This window comes from Giraffa tippelskirchi, chromosome 9 (assembly GCF_054371585.1).
Source record: "Giraffa tippelskirchi isolate mGirTip1 chromosome 9, T2T-mGirTip1v1.2.pri, whole genome shotgun sequence".
Taxonomy (NCBI): Eukaryota; Metazoa; Chordata; class Mammalia; order Artiodactyla; family Giraffidae; genus Giraffa; species Giraffa tippelskirchi.
Genome location: NC_137283.1, coordinates 156,181,818 through 156,193,326, shown reverse-complemented (window position 1 = coordinate 156,193,326; position 11,509 = coordinate 156,181,818). Strand labels below are relative to the sequence as shown.

The window sequence follows — 11,509 nt, the reverse complement described above, 5'->3', positions numbered from 1 at the left end:
GCAAAAGATTTGAATAGACATTTCAACAAGGAAGATACACTAATGCCTAATAAGCATACAAAAAGATGTTCAATATCACTAGTCATTAGGGAAATGTAAATCCAAACTGCAGCGAGAAATCATTATGCATCCGCTAGGATGACTACAATAAAAATAGAAAGACAATATAAAGTGCTGACAAGAATGTGGAGAACCTGGAACCTCCATATATTGCTAATGGAAAAAAAAAAAATGATATAGCCACTTTGGATAACAGACTGGCATTTTCCTAAAACGTTAAACATAAACTTACCATGAAAAACAATTCACTCCTATGCACTACTCAAGAGAAATGAAAACATATGTCCAAAGATATATATATGAATGTTCATAGTGGAATTTTTCATAATAGCCCAGAACTCGAAACAACCCAAATGTCTGTCAGCTGATGAATGGATAAACAGAACATGGTTTACGCATACAATGGAATCCTACTCAGCAATAACAAGGACCCAAGTACTGATACATGCTACAACATGGAAGAGTCTCAAAAACGCATGCTAAGTGAAAGAAGCCAGATGGAAAAGACAACAGCTGTACGACTCTCTTTATATAAATATCCAGGAAAGGCAAATTTACAGAGACAGTAAGCACACCAGCGATTTCTTGGGGTTGGGAGTAAGAAAAGGGATTAACTGCTAATGGGCAGGAGGCGACTTTCTGGAGTCGTGGAAATGTTCTAAAATTGGGTTCTAGTGATGGCTTCACAACTGCATCCATTTACTAAAAGTCAGTAAGTTGTTTACTACTTACAATGAGTGGATTCTACAGTATGTAAATTATACATCAATAAAACTGTTGAAGGACAGCCCAGTAAGTTGCATATGCTTTTCTTGGAGTGGGTCGAAGTGGTTGTCTGAACTTTTTCTCTTGACTTCAGTGCTGAAATATAATTCAGACAAGTATCTACATCAACAGATGTGAATAATTCTTTACACTTTGCAACATCCCTTATAATTTTCAAATTTACTTGCTTTTCACACCAATCCTGTGAAATAGGGTGCACAGCTGAACCACAGACAATAAGCATTTTTCTTTCTCTTTTAAGCTTTACTCTGAGGAAACGTTATATGCTGAATACAGCATATAATTTAAAAATCAAGGCCAACCTGGATAATGTAATCTGAATAAATTGGATAACAAACATTATCATCACCTTAAGTACCCAAGATGCTTTTGAGAAGACAAGTATCTTTCATTTACCAAACCATTCTGAACAACAGGTAAGCCCCCAATTGGAGACTCATTGTGGCTCACTGTCTGTAGACTTGGCTGAACAACCTCACCTACAGACCCGCCCTCTTGTTCAGCTGCCTCATTGAAGCCTATGGTAGTTGTTCGCGCTGAAGCATTTGCATTTATAAATATTGAAATGCATGTAATATAATTGTATATACAATTAGGCATACAACAGCTAGTGTTACAGGAGCTAATAGTCCCCGGCAGAAACAAAGCTGCCAAAAACCAAGAATGGAATCCAAAGTATTAATTTGGTTCATAGCAAATCCTTTTCTATTATTTCTCTTGAAAGCTCAAAAGGAACCTAAACAAACAATTCTGACTTAGCCTGGAGCAGAGAATGGAATGTTTAAAGAAATGTGACTTATAAATAAAGTATCCAATTAATGTAATTTTGAAAACGTATGTGGCATATGCACAAATACCCCGGACTAGTTAAAAACCACGCAAACCTCCCTCATTTTGATAGTACATACACAAGACATACATCAACAATCACAGACCTTTATACACAAGACACACATCAACAATCACAGATCTTTGCATCCAGCCCCAAATTTCATGCTCTGGGTTTATGAGAAGGTCAGGCTCTGGATCAGTCTTTCCCCACTTTCTGCTCAAGGCGTTAGGTGTGGAAGGAGCTCTCAGTGGAGGGTAAAGGACCAGACTCTTCCAAACCAAAGTTCCAGCCTTCTGATCTCAGCCTCAGATTTGCTAATTTGTCTCTGTAACATGTTTATGCAACCTCTGCTTTCCAAGGAAGGCATGAAAGTTTCATGTATTTTAGTAATTTCTGTCTCCCTGGACGACCTCCTGAAATCCTTTTGCAGGAGACATGTGTTGCTTAAGGATGTTTCCATGATCTTCGATCTAACACAAGCTGTGTTTCTTGCCTGTGACTGAACGTGAACCAGACTAGATTAGGCGAAACAAACATAGAAATATTAAACTGATTTCAGTCAGTAGTTAATTCTGATATTTTCAAGTTGTAAAAGTCTCATATTGATATTTACACAATGCAATACACAGAAGAGTGGGAAAAGCATGTGACTCGGGGCAAGATAATTGTGTTCCTGTCTGGAATTTACTCCTGTAACCGTGTTTAGGTCCCTTAACTTCCAGTATTTTCAGCTGAAAAAAAGATCAGAATCTTGAGGTGAAACAGTCTCTAAAGTCCTTATCATAATTTGACAATCATTTCTTGAGATGTTACTGTTAGTCTACAAAGTAGAAATATTTATCTATATAATTTCATGGAGGTCACATGTAGTTTGCCCTAACATGCCCTCTGACCTCTTGTTAGGATTTTTTTTTTAAAGTAAGAATTTGAAACTCATAACACAGAATCTATTTGCACTATCATAAAATGCCACAAAATTTGCAGCCTGAGAGCAAGAAGGATAAAGACAGCAGTCAGATATCATCTGAGTCAGATTTCACACACACAGACAGTAAGGAAGAGGTATGTCATCTCCAACACACACTTTTTTTTCTTTGTAATAAGTTTTACAGCACTACACTGGCTTTCACACTTCCCAGAACTCCAATGTTCCTCAAAGGTGCTTCTGTGGCCCTTGAAAGGTTAAAAATATCAATACGAAAACCTGTATCCCCACTGCCCACTCCCCTCCAACACTGTTTTTTATCTGTTTTATTTATTTGGCTTCTATTTAATTTTTTTGGAAAGAGTCCTTGGATAAGTGCAGTCTGAAAAACGACTGCACATATAATGTAAAAGATTTGCTTAAATGCTGTGCTTTTTACAAGTGTTTCATTGTCATATATGCTGCTGAAAATGTAAATCATCCTGGAAGTTGCTCCAGCAAAGACCGAAGGTTAGAAAATAATTTGCCATTTATGGTCTTTGAAAAGACTATAAATGACATGCTATATTTAATTTGAGAGTCCCTGTACAAATCATCAAATACTTTAATAACTATACAAATATTAATATTTGATACAAGGATCTCCCAGGTTACAGCATATTCATAACTCTGGATTGAGAGGGGCCTAAATGGGAAAATCCTGTTTAGACAGCTTTAAGAGATGGGAGAGTGTTTAATGAAACAAGCTTGATAGTCTTATCATCAAAAAAATGGATTGACATTTGGTGCAACTTAATCTTTACCAAAAGAGAATTTTGAGGAAAGGAACGAACAATCAATAATTTAGATTAACACCCATTCTTCCTCTTCAGTCTAATTCATCTACCGCTTACTCTGTGAATGACCCTTTGGTCTGCTGGTTATAACAAATGCTTTTTTTTTTTTTTTTTTGCACCCTGGTTTAAATGATTAGGAGTAGGTTTTAATTTTATTTAAGGACATGTGTCAATGTTGATTTGTAAAGGTGTAAGTGAAAGACTACCCCACTTTGAATATTATTCACTTTCTAAATTGACTCAAAGAACTTAATGGAACAGTAAAAACAAAATGTAATCTTTGGGTCATTTTCTCTATGACTTTAAATCTATTTGCCACTTAGATAGGTTCCATGTTACTGAGAGCCTTGTGAAATAAAGGATAAGTTATTCCAGCCAAAGGGTTTTCTCATTTCAGTTCCCTAAAAATCTGTCTTTTCCCCTTAATAATAGATAGATTTAGATTCCTCTGTAAAATGCTTTGGGGACCACTGAGATAAAGGGCCATAAAAAATGACCACTATATTGGAATAAAGGAGAAAGGGGTCCTTTCTCTCTATGCAGAACACCCTCTAGTAAATAACCAGAGGTACAGAAACAGCTGGTACCACCATGAAGATCATTGGAGAATGTCCCGGAGGGTCGTGAGGAACGAAGTCATTTCTCAACTTTTTTAAACCCCATGGAGATCACAGCATGATATTCTTGACAATTTGGGTTTGCAGCTCTTTTGGCTCTGACTTCCAGTAGGTTTAGATCACAGTACAAAGCAGAGTGAAAAAGATTTCCTTTATCTTTGATAAGCACTTTGCTTTCTCTTTTGTTTTCTTCATGCGAGAGAGCCTCTGTTTTTCTGAGTTCCACTCTGTTCAAAAGGAAGGCATTGGTAAGCTTGGCAAGCCCGTTTCATGGGGGGCTGATCCTTCCACAGTTCCCACTCCCATCTACTTTTGTTAGTTGTTTTGTTGGGAACCGGATTTGAGTGGGTGGATCTTCCAGAACAGGATTTTGGTCTAATTGAGCGGGGCATTGCAGAGATTTGGAATGAAGCCACCTCGTGCCATCTTCTTTCTGCTGCTCTGAGTTCCCGTCCCTTCTTAACACACATACCTGTCCCAGGGTCTCTGAGCTCTCTCTGGGGAAGCAGCACAACCTGGAAAATTACAGCAAATAGCATCTCCACAGCTTGGTTTCAAAAAGCACGTTAGTTGCTATAGCAGGAGAAGGTTTACAGATACACATGCTCAGAGGAGGGGAAAAAAAGGAACTGCTAACTATCCCTGACACTATAATTTTTAAGGGTCTTAGAAAGAAACAACTATTTGGCTGGCAATGTAAAAACATTAGAGAGAGAGAACAAAAAAAAAAAAAAGATTCCATATAAAGATAAGGGAAACAGAACAGTGAGAATTAATTGCTTTCTTTAGGATCAACTTAGCTTTGTGCGCAAAGTTCATTTCGACTATATTACATCCTTTTAATCCTAACAACTCGATTCAAGTTGGTGGCAGAGCTCTGAGGCATTACTTTTTGAACATAAGCAAATGGGGCTTCTAAAGGTGATGAGGCTGAAGGTAAGCGGGCCGAGGGTGTGCAGAGGTGTCCTGAGCCTGCAGCCCTGGATTCAGTGAGCCCCTCACTCGCGTGTCCGCCAGGACTACACCGCAGAGCCTTGGCGGCCAGCCCGCAGGACTGCTCCAGAAAGACTCCAGCATAGGCCACAGAGAGAGAGAGAGAGAGTTCCATAAACAACCCCCAGATATCTCCGCCCAGGTCTCGTTACACCTGGTTTCTCAAGAGCAGATTGCTTAGCCAACCTTAATAATCCCAGAGGAAAGGCCAGGCAGGAGGCTGGATTCCAATCTACCTTTGGCCTAATTTATTGAGGGCTTTAAAAGGGGAAAATAAAACTTTGAACTCGACTCATCTGAAGCTTTACGATTCAGGTGTGCAACTTGCCTTCAGGGGCACCGAAGATCACTGAAGTTAAAGTGACAAAAAAAAAAAAAAAAAAACACACCACACCTCTCTGAGCTGCAGAACAGAAACGCGTGTCCAGACCCGACCTGGCTGGTTCTCGTACCAGATTAATTTGGCAGCAGGAGCAGAAGTCCCCGGCATCCTTCCGTGATGGGATAGGATTTCTCCCGCGTGCCGTCCTTTCATCCTCCGCTCTCTGGCCACCCCGCATCTAGAGAAAAAAAGTGACTGCCCGGAGGAAGGGAGAAGAAGGAAAAAGGACGAAAAAACGCGGAGAAGGAGGACAGGAAGACAGCTCGAGAGAAATGGTTGGAGGGAAATACTCTAGGTCAAGGCTGAAGTCACTTATAGGTTCCGTAGTATTTAAACTCGGGAGTTTTAAAAAGCTAGGCCGGCAAGTCTGAGCTAGTCAGCACGACTTGACACAAATGGCACGACCTATGAAACCCTTTCCCCTTACCTTTCTAGACAGACGCGAGTTACAATCCCATAACCTTACGTGAGGACAAGGTGAGCTGATTTTCGTGCAGGTGCCTAGCATGGTGCCCGTGTCCCGATAGGGGATGCACTTGATTCTGAACCTAAGAGCCCACCTTACTCCGGAAAGAAGCTGAGTGGTGGTTCACGTGGGACGTAACCCTTTTAGTTACAGGAAAAGCCAGGCCCCAAAACGAAGGAGCGATTTGGGGCAAACCGAAGGCGAGGTGGACTTCCCTCCCTCGGCCTGGGAAGTCGAAGCTTCCAGGGCTTTCTAGATGCCAAAATCTGACCCCCTCTTCAGGGAGGGCCTGGAGCACCAATCAGTTCGGCTACTAAGCACCTCCAGAGAAAGAGGGGGCACCTACTGGCGACGCCTACCTGCGCAGTGTGTGTGTGTGTGTGTGTGTGTGTGTGTGTATGTGTGTGTGTGAGGCCCTCATCAGCAATGCAGACAGAGGAGTTGGGGCGCTGGGAGGGAGGCCCTGGGATGTGCCAGGCAGATGCCTGGTGTTTTCACAGACTCCTGCGAGCCCCGCCTGGCCTTCCTCTGCCAGATCCCCGGTAGGCTGGCGCGAGAACCGGTTTCCCTCCTCCTCCTCCTCAGCGAGTGGGGGCCGGGTAGGGAGGCCCAGGCGCCCCGCCTCGCCCCGCGCAGGCCGCTCCTTCCCAGAGGAAGCGTCTAGAACAGAACGCAGGCACCGGCTTGTGAACGCTGGACCGCGGTTCCCGGAGCGCGGGTGGTGTGTAAACAGAATTGCTGTCAATCACGTGGCGTCGGCGAGTTACAGGCACCGCGCGGTGGATTCTTTGGTGAAAGAAAAGCCTCTTTGCTGGGAGAATACCCCCGAATCCCACCCCCATTTATATCATTGTTAACTTCAGGTGGTCGGCACCTTTTCCAGCTTGGCTCTGAGTTTCTCTCTTTGTCCTCTTTTTGGATGCTCTTTTCTGCCCTTGTAACCCTCCACTTCCCACCTACTGGAATGGCTGAGAAGCGTGTTATCAGGAGGCAGAATTTACCATCTTTAAAAACATGGGCTTCTAGCCCAAAGACTGTGGTGGATGGGGCATAGAAGCCATGAGAACATCCCCCAAGCTCTCCATTGAGCCTCCAAGGCCGGAATGCGTGTCCCTTCATCTCACCTGCCTTTGATTCTCTTTGAGCTGGGCTTCTCACCCCCCCGGGTGTAGCCACTTGGGACAGGGCGCCCCTTACTTCTCCTGGAGGAGGCAGCTATATTTCACAAGGGATAGAATGATTTATGTGCACAATTTAAATAGTTTTGGGGGGCTCTGAGGAATGCAAAATGCAGCATGACTTGAAGGTACAGTATACTTTAGGGAAAACGTGGAATGCATCGAATGTTTTCTTTTCCTTCTTTGAAAGCTAGTTTAAATCTATTTCACTGACGAAACTGTTTAACCATGTGCAAATGTGTAATTCTGCCTCCTGACAAGTCAGCCAGGATTGGGATCACCGGCCATGCCAAGGCTGGAAGCACAGCTTCGACACCCATGGGGTGCTCCCAGCATAGATTCCCCCTACATTTAGAATATGTGCAAAGAATAGAAGAACTACTACTTTTTCCAGATTCAATGCCTTTCTTTAAACTCCCTCTTTTAAATATGCATTTTTTTTAGAAAGGGTGTCATATGTTAACTTTGTTCCCCCATGAAGATAGTTTGAGCTTTGAACAAAATTGGGTAGTAATTGTAATCAAATATACTTATTTAAAGTCATTTCTATTTTTGCAGAAAATAATTATTCTGATTTGGAATTGTTGTTTATGCCAAAAATGAAGATGTAAAAATATTTTAAGTAGTCCAGAAGTCCATGATTGCACCTTCTAGAAATGAAAATGAATTTCATTTCTAGAGATACACTTGACTTTGAATTTTTATTTCATTATATAAGTTTTATTGTGAAACATTTCAGGCATACCAAAAGCCCCACAGAGAATTATTAATATATAACAAAAATCTACTACTCAGCCCAAGAGATAAAGCTTTTCAGGTGTCACTGAAGCCCCCACCACACCACGTGTCCCCTTCCTAATCTCGTTACCTTTCCTCACATCCCTCTTATGAATTGATGTTTATCATGGTCACACATTAAAAATATTTTTGCTACGTATCTATTGATTGTTGTTGTTTTTAGTTGCTCAGTTGTGTCTGACTCTTCACCATACCATGGACTGTAACCCTCCAGGATCCTCTGACCGTGGAATTTCCCAGGCAAGAATACTGGAGTGTGTTGCCATTTCCTTCTGCAGGGGGTCTTCCCCATCCAGGGATTGAACCCACATCTCTTGCACTGGCGAGCAGGTTCTTTACCGCTGAGCCACCTGGGAAGCCCTGTTGTGATAACCTTGATTACAGTAGCTCTGCTTCCCTCCTCTTAACTGCCGCCTAGATATCCACTGTCGGGACGGATGTGCTTCTGTTGAGAGATGGTGGTGGTTCCTACTTTTCCCTGTTGTAAACAGTGCTGCTGTGGACCCTCTTATAGATATTTCTTATAGATACATGTGAAGAATTTCACCCAGGACAGGAAATGTGTCAGGATTCTAGGTACACAATCCATGACTTAATTAGACCCTGCCTACTTACTCTTGAGAGTCGCCAGTTTTACATTTTCACTGTAGAAATAAAAGAAAATCCAAATTACTGATGAGAATAAAAAGGAAAAGTCATTCCCATCTCTCCATCCAAAAAAACTCACTTTTAACTTAAAAAAAATTGTTTTTGTGTATAATCTTCCAGGCTTCCCTCATAACTCAGTTGGTAAAGAATTTGCCTGCAATGCAGGAGACCAGGGTTCAATTCCTGGGTCGGGAAGATTCCCTGGAGAAGGAAACGGCAATACACTCCAGTATTCTTGTCTGGAGAATCCCGTGGTCAGAGAAGCCTGGCAGGCTACAGTCCATGGGGTCGCAAGAGTCAGACACAACTTAATGACTACACCACCACCACCACCATAATCTTCCAAGTTCTTTCTTCTGTGAGATATATGTATTTTTATGTATCCTATGTGAATATGGGTACATTATATGCTATAGGTATATACATGTTATTATATGGGTATACATGTACACATACAAATATATATGTGTATGCAGTCGACCCTTGTAAAACACGAGTTTGAACTGCATATGTCCACTTACATGCGATTTTTTTTTTTAATAAATACTACAGTGCTACTCGATCAACGGTTGGTTTAATCCATGGATGTGGAACTGAGAATACAGATGGCCGACTATGAAATTATATGTATTTTCGACTGCAGGAGGGCAGGGTGCGGTCACGTCCCTTCACCCCTGCGTTGTTCAAGGGTCAATTGTATATTTATATTTAATGTTTGGGGATTCTATATTTTTTAATTCAACATTATATAGTGGGCATTCTACCATATCACTAAATATTCATTTAAAGATAAACTTTAATGGCTGCAAATTAGTTCACTGTAGGAATAAATTCTTTGTTTTATATAACTACTCATCTGTTAAACATTTAGATAGTAATTTCTCACTCTTACGGAAAATGCTCTGATGAAGTACAAAGTGTTTATAAACCAAAACATTTTTTTCACTTATCTTCTTCATGGTAGTTTTAGTGGCTTAATCAGTCCTTTTGTTGCTCGAGCAGCTAGAATCTTTAAGGATAAAATAACTGCTTTTAACTTATTTCAATTTTTTGATACTCTTTCCTTGTGGCTCAGCTGGAAAGAATCTGCCTGTAATGTGGGACACTGGGGTTCAATCCCTGGGTTGGGAAGATCCCCTGGCGAAGGGAAAGGCTACACACTCCAGTATTCTGGCCTGGAGAATCCCATGGACTGTATAGTCCGTGGGGTGGCAAAGAATTGGACACAACTGAGCAACATTTCACTCCCAAATACTTCAGAATTAACACTTAAGAAAATTAACAGTAATTTAATATCACCTAACATAGTCACATGATATATAGCCACTTAATACCCATATAATATAAATTATAATGTGCTTGGGCTCACCAGTTTGTATGAGAGTTTCTATAGTTTTTCATCATCATCAACACTTGGTATTGTCAGACTACAGATTTTTGCTAACCTGATGGGATATTGAAGTGGTGTCTCATTGTGGTTTTAATTTGCATTTTTCCTATTATTTTCAAGGTTGAACTTATGAGACCATTCTTTTCCCACTCTTATGTGAAATGCTTGTTCTTTTATCCATTTAACAAAAATTGGTTTGTCTTAAAAGCCTTCCTTTTTAAGATGGAAACTGGCATGTCAAATTCTTACTGTAACTTCAAGTTACTCAATGGCTCAGCATCACAAATAAATGGTCCATGGAGAATGAAGCTGAAAATAGAGGAGTGTTTTCCTAAAAGTGATTACTTGGAAATTTGGATTTCAAAGGTAGAAATGAGGCATACAACTTCATGCTGAATAGAAAAATATACCAATACTTAACAAAATTCCCCAAGATAAGTAACAGAAATAGCAGCAGCACTATATTTAGGTAAGTGAGATGAGTTGAATTCTGTGTCCTATTTCCCACCTGTCCTATTTCCAGGAGTCGAAATCTAAGTTATAAGGATCCTTGTAGGAATGAATTCCAGGCTTTGTGACTGTCCTTCAGACGATGAGTGAACTTTAGTCATTAGTGGTCCAAGTCACTCCATTTTCACCAGGACTGAGGCACGGAAAATCAATAGTAGGGTTGTTTAATAATGCTTCGAAGACTTGAAAAAAAGCCTGTGAAGAGAGGTTTAAACCCAAATACAGAAACTTCAGAGTAAGGTGTTCCCATACTTGTTGTTATTTTCTTTGACTTAAAGAGAACCATTTGTAGCTCTGTACCCCCATTACTAGCATGGAATTCAGTCTAGACTGTTAATCCAGATATTTTTCAGATAGGAAAGAAGATAAGGTATATCAGCTTATTCATGTGGCATTATAAGAAAATATGAAAAGAAAATAAAGTATGATTAATCACTTTTCAGCACACAAATGTTAAGATTTGTATTTTAAAGTACAAGTCACTTTACAGTGATTTATAGCAGTTCTGTTTCTTATCTAAATGACTATGGAAAATAGAACTATTCTTACAGATGGGGCAAAATGTACTATTTACTATACTGTAGCTCATTATCTTCAAGTCTTGGATACTGTTTCTAAGATTGCAAGTATAAGATTTAGAAATAGAAGCCATTGTGTTTCATTGCTATTGGGTCCATCCAGAAAATAATTTTCCTTTAAAAGTGATTTTATGCTGTACCCTGATGGGGATGGGAGTATAATTTTATCAAAGTTAATAGAATTAATTTAAAATGTGTATTTTGTAATATATAAATTATATCTCAATGAAAAAAAGAGAATTGTTGGGGAAATGACATTTCAGAATGGGTGGCAGAATGGTCCTCAAAGTAGTCATGGGGCCGCCCAGGAAGCAGGGAGGGACTGCAGGACCGGCGCAAGTTGTCCTGTCTGGTGATCTTTGTGTCTGGGTGAAAATCTGTGCCATCACTGTGACAAAAGACAAAGGGCAGGGCTGTCTTTTTAGCTGCCATAAGGCTTAACAATAAAACCCATGAGCAAATGTTCCCACTGATACTGTCCCCACGGCCAGCTTGAGAAGGAATGTAATT

The 11,509-nt window shown here is 40.6% G+C and overlaps 1 long non-coding RNA gene across 1 annotated transcript in view; it reads right to left on the bottom strand.

Annotated features, from left to right (window-relative positions):
* Window positions 1–571: 571 nt before the first annotated feature.
* The window catches only part of LOC145521305 (uncharacterized), an 82,997-nt gene continuing 72,059 nt past the window's right edge, over window positions 572–11,509 (bottom strand). The window contains exons 6-7 of the long non-coding RNA XR_014065306.1: window positions 10,420–10,554; window positions 572–2,177 (exon numbers count right to left, since the gene is read on the bottom strand). This is a non-coding gene — a long non-coding RNA (uncharacterized LOC145521305). The remainder of the gene's footprint in view (window positions 2,178–10,419; window positions 10,555–11,509) is intronic.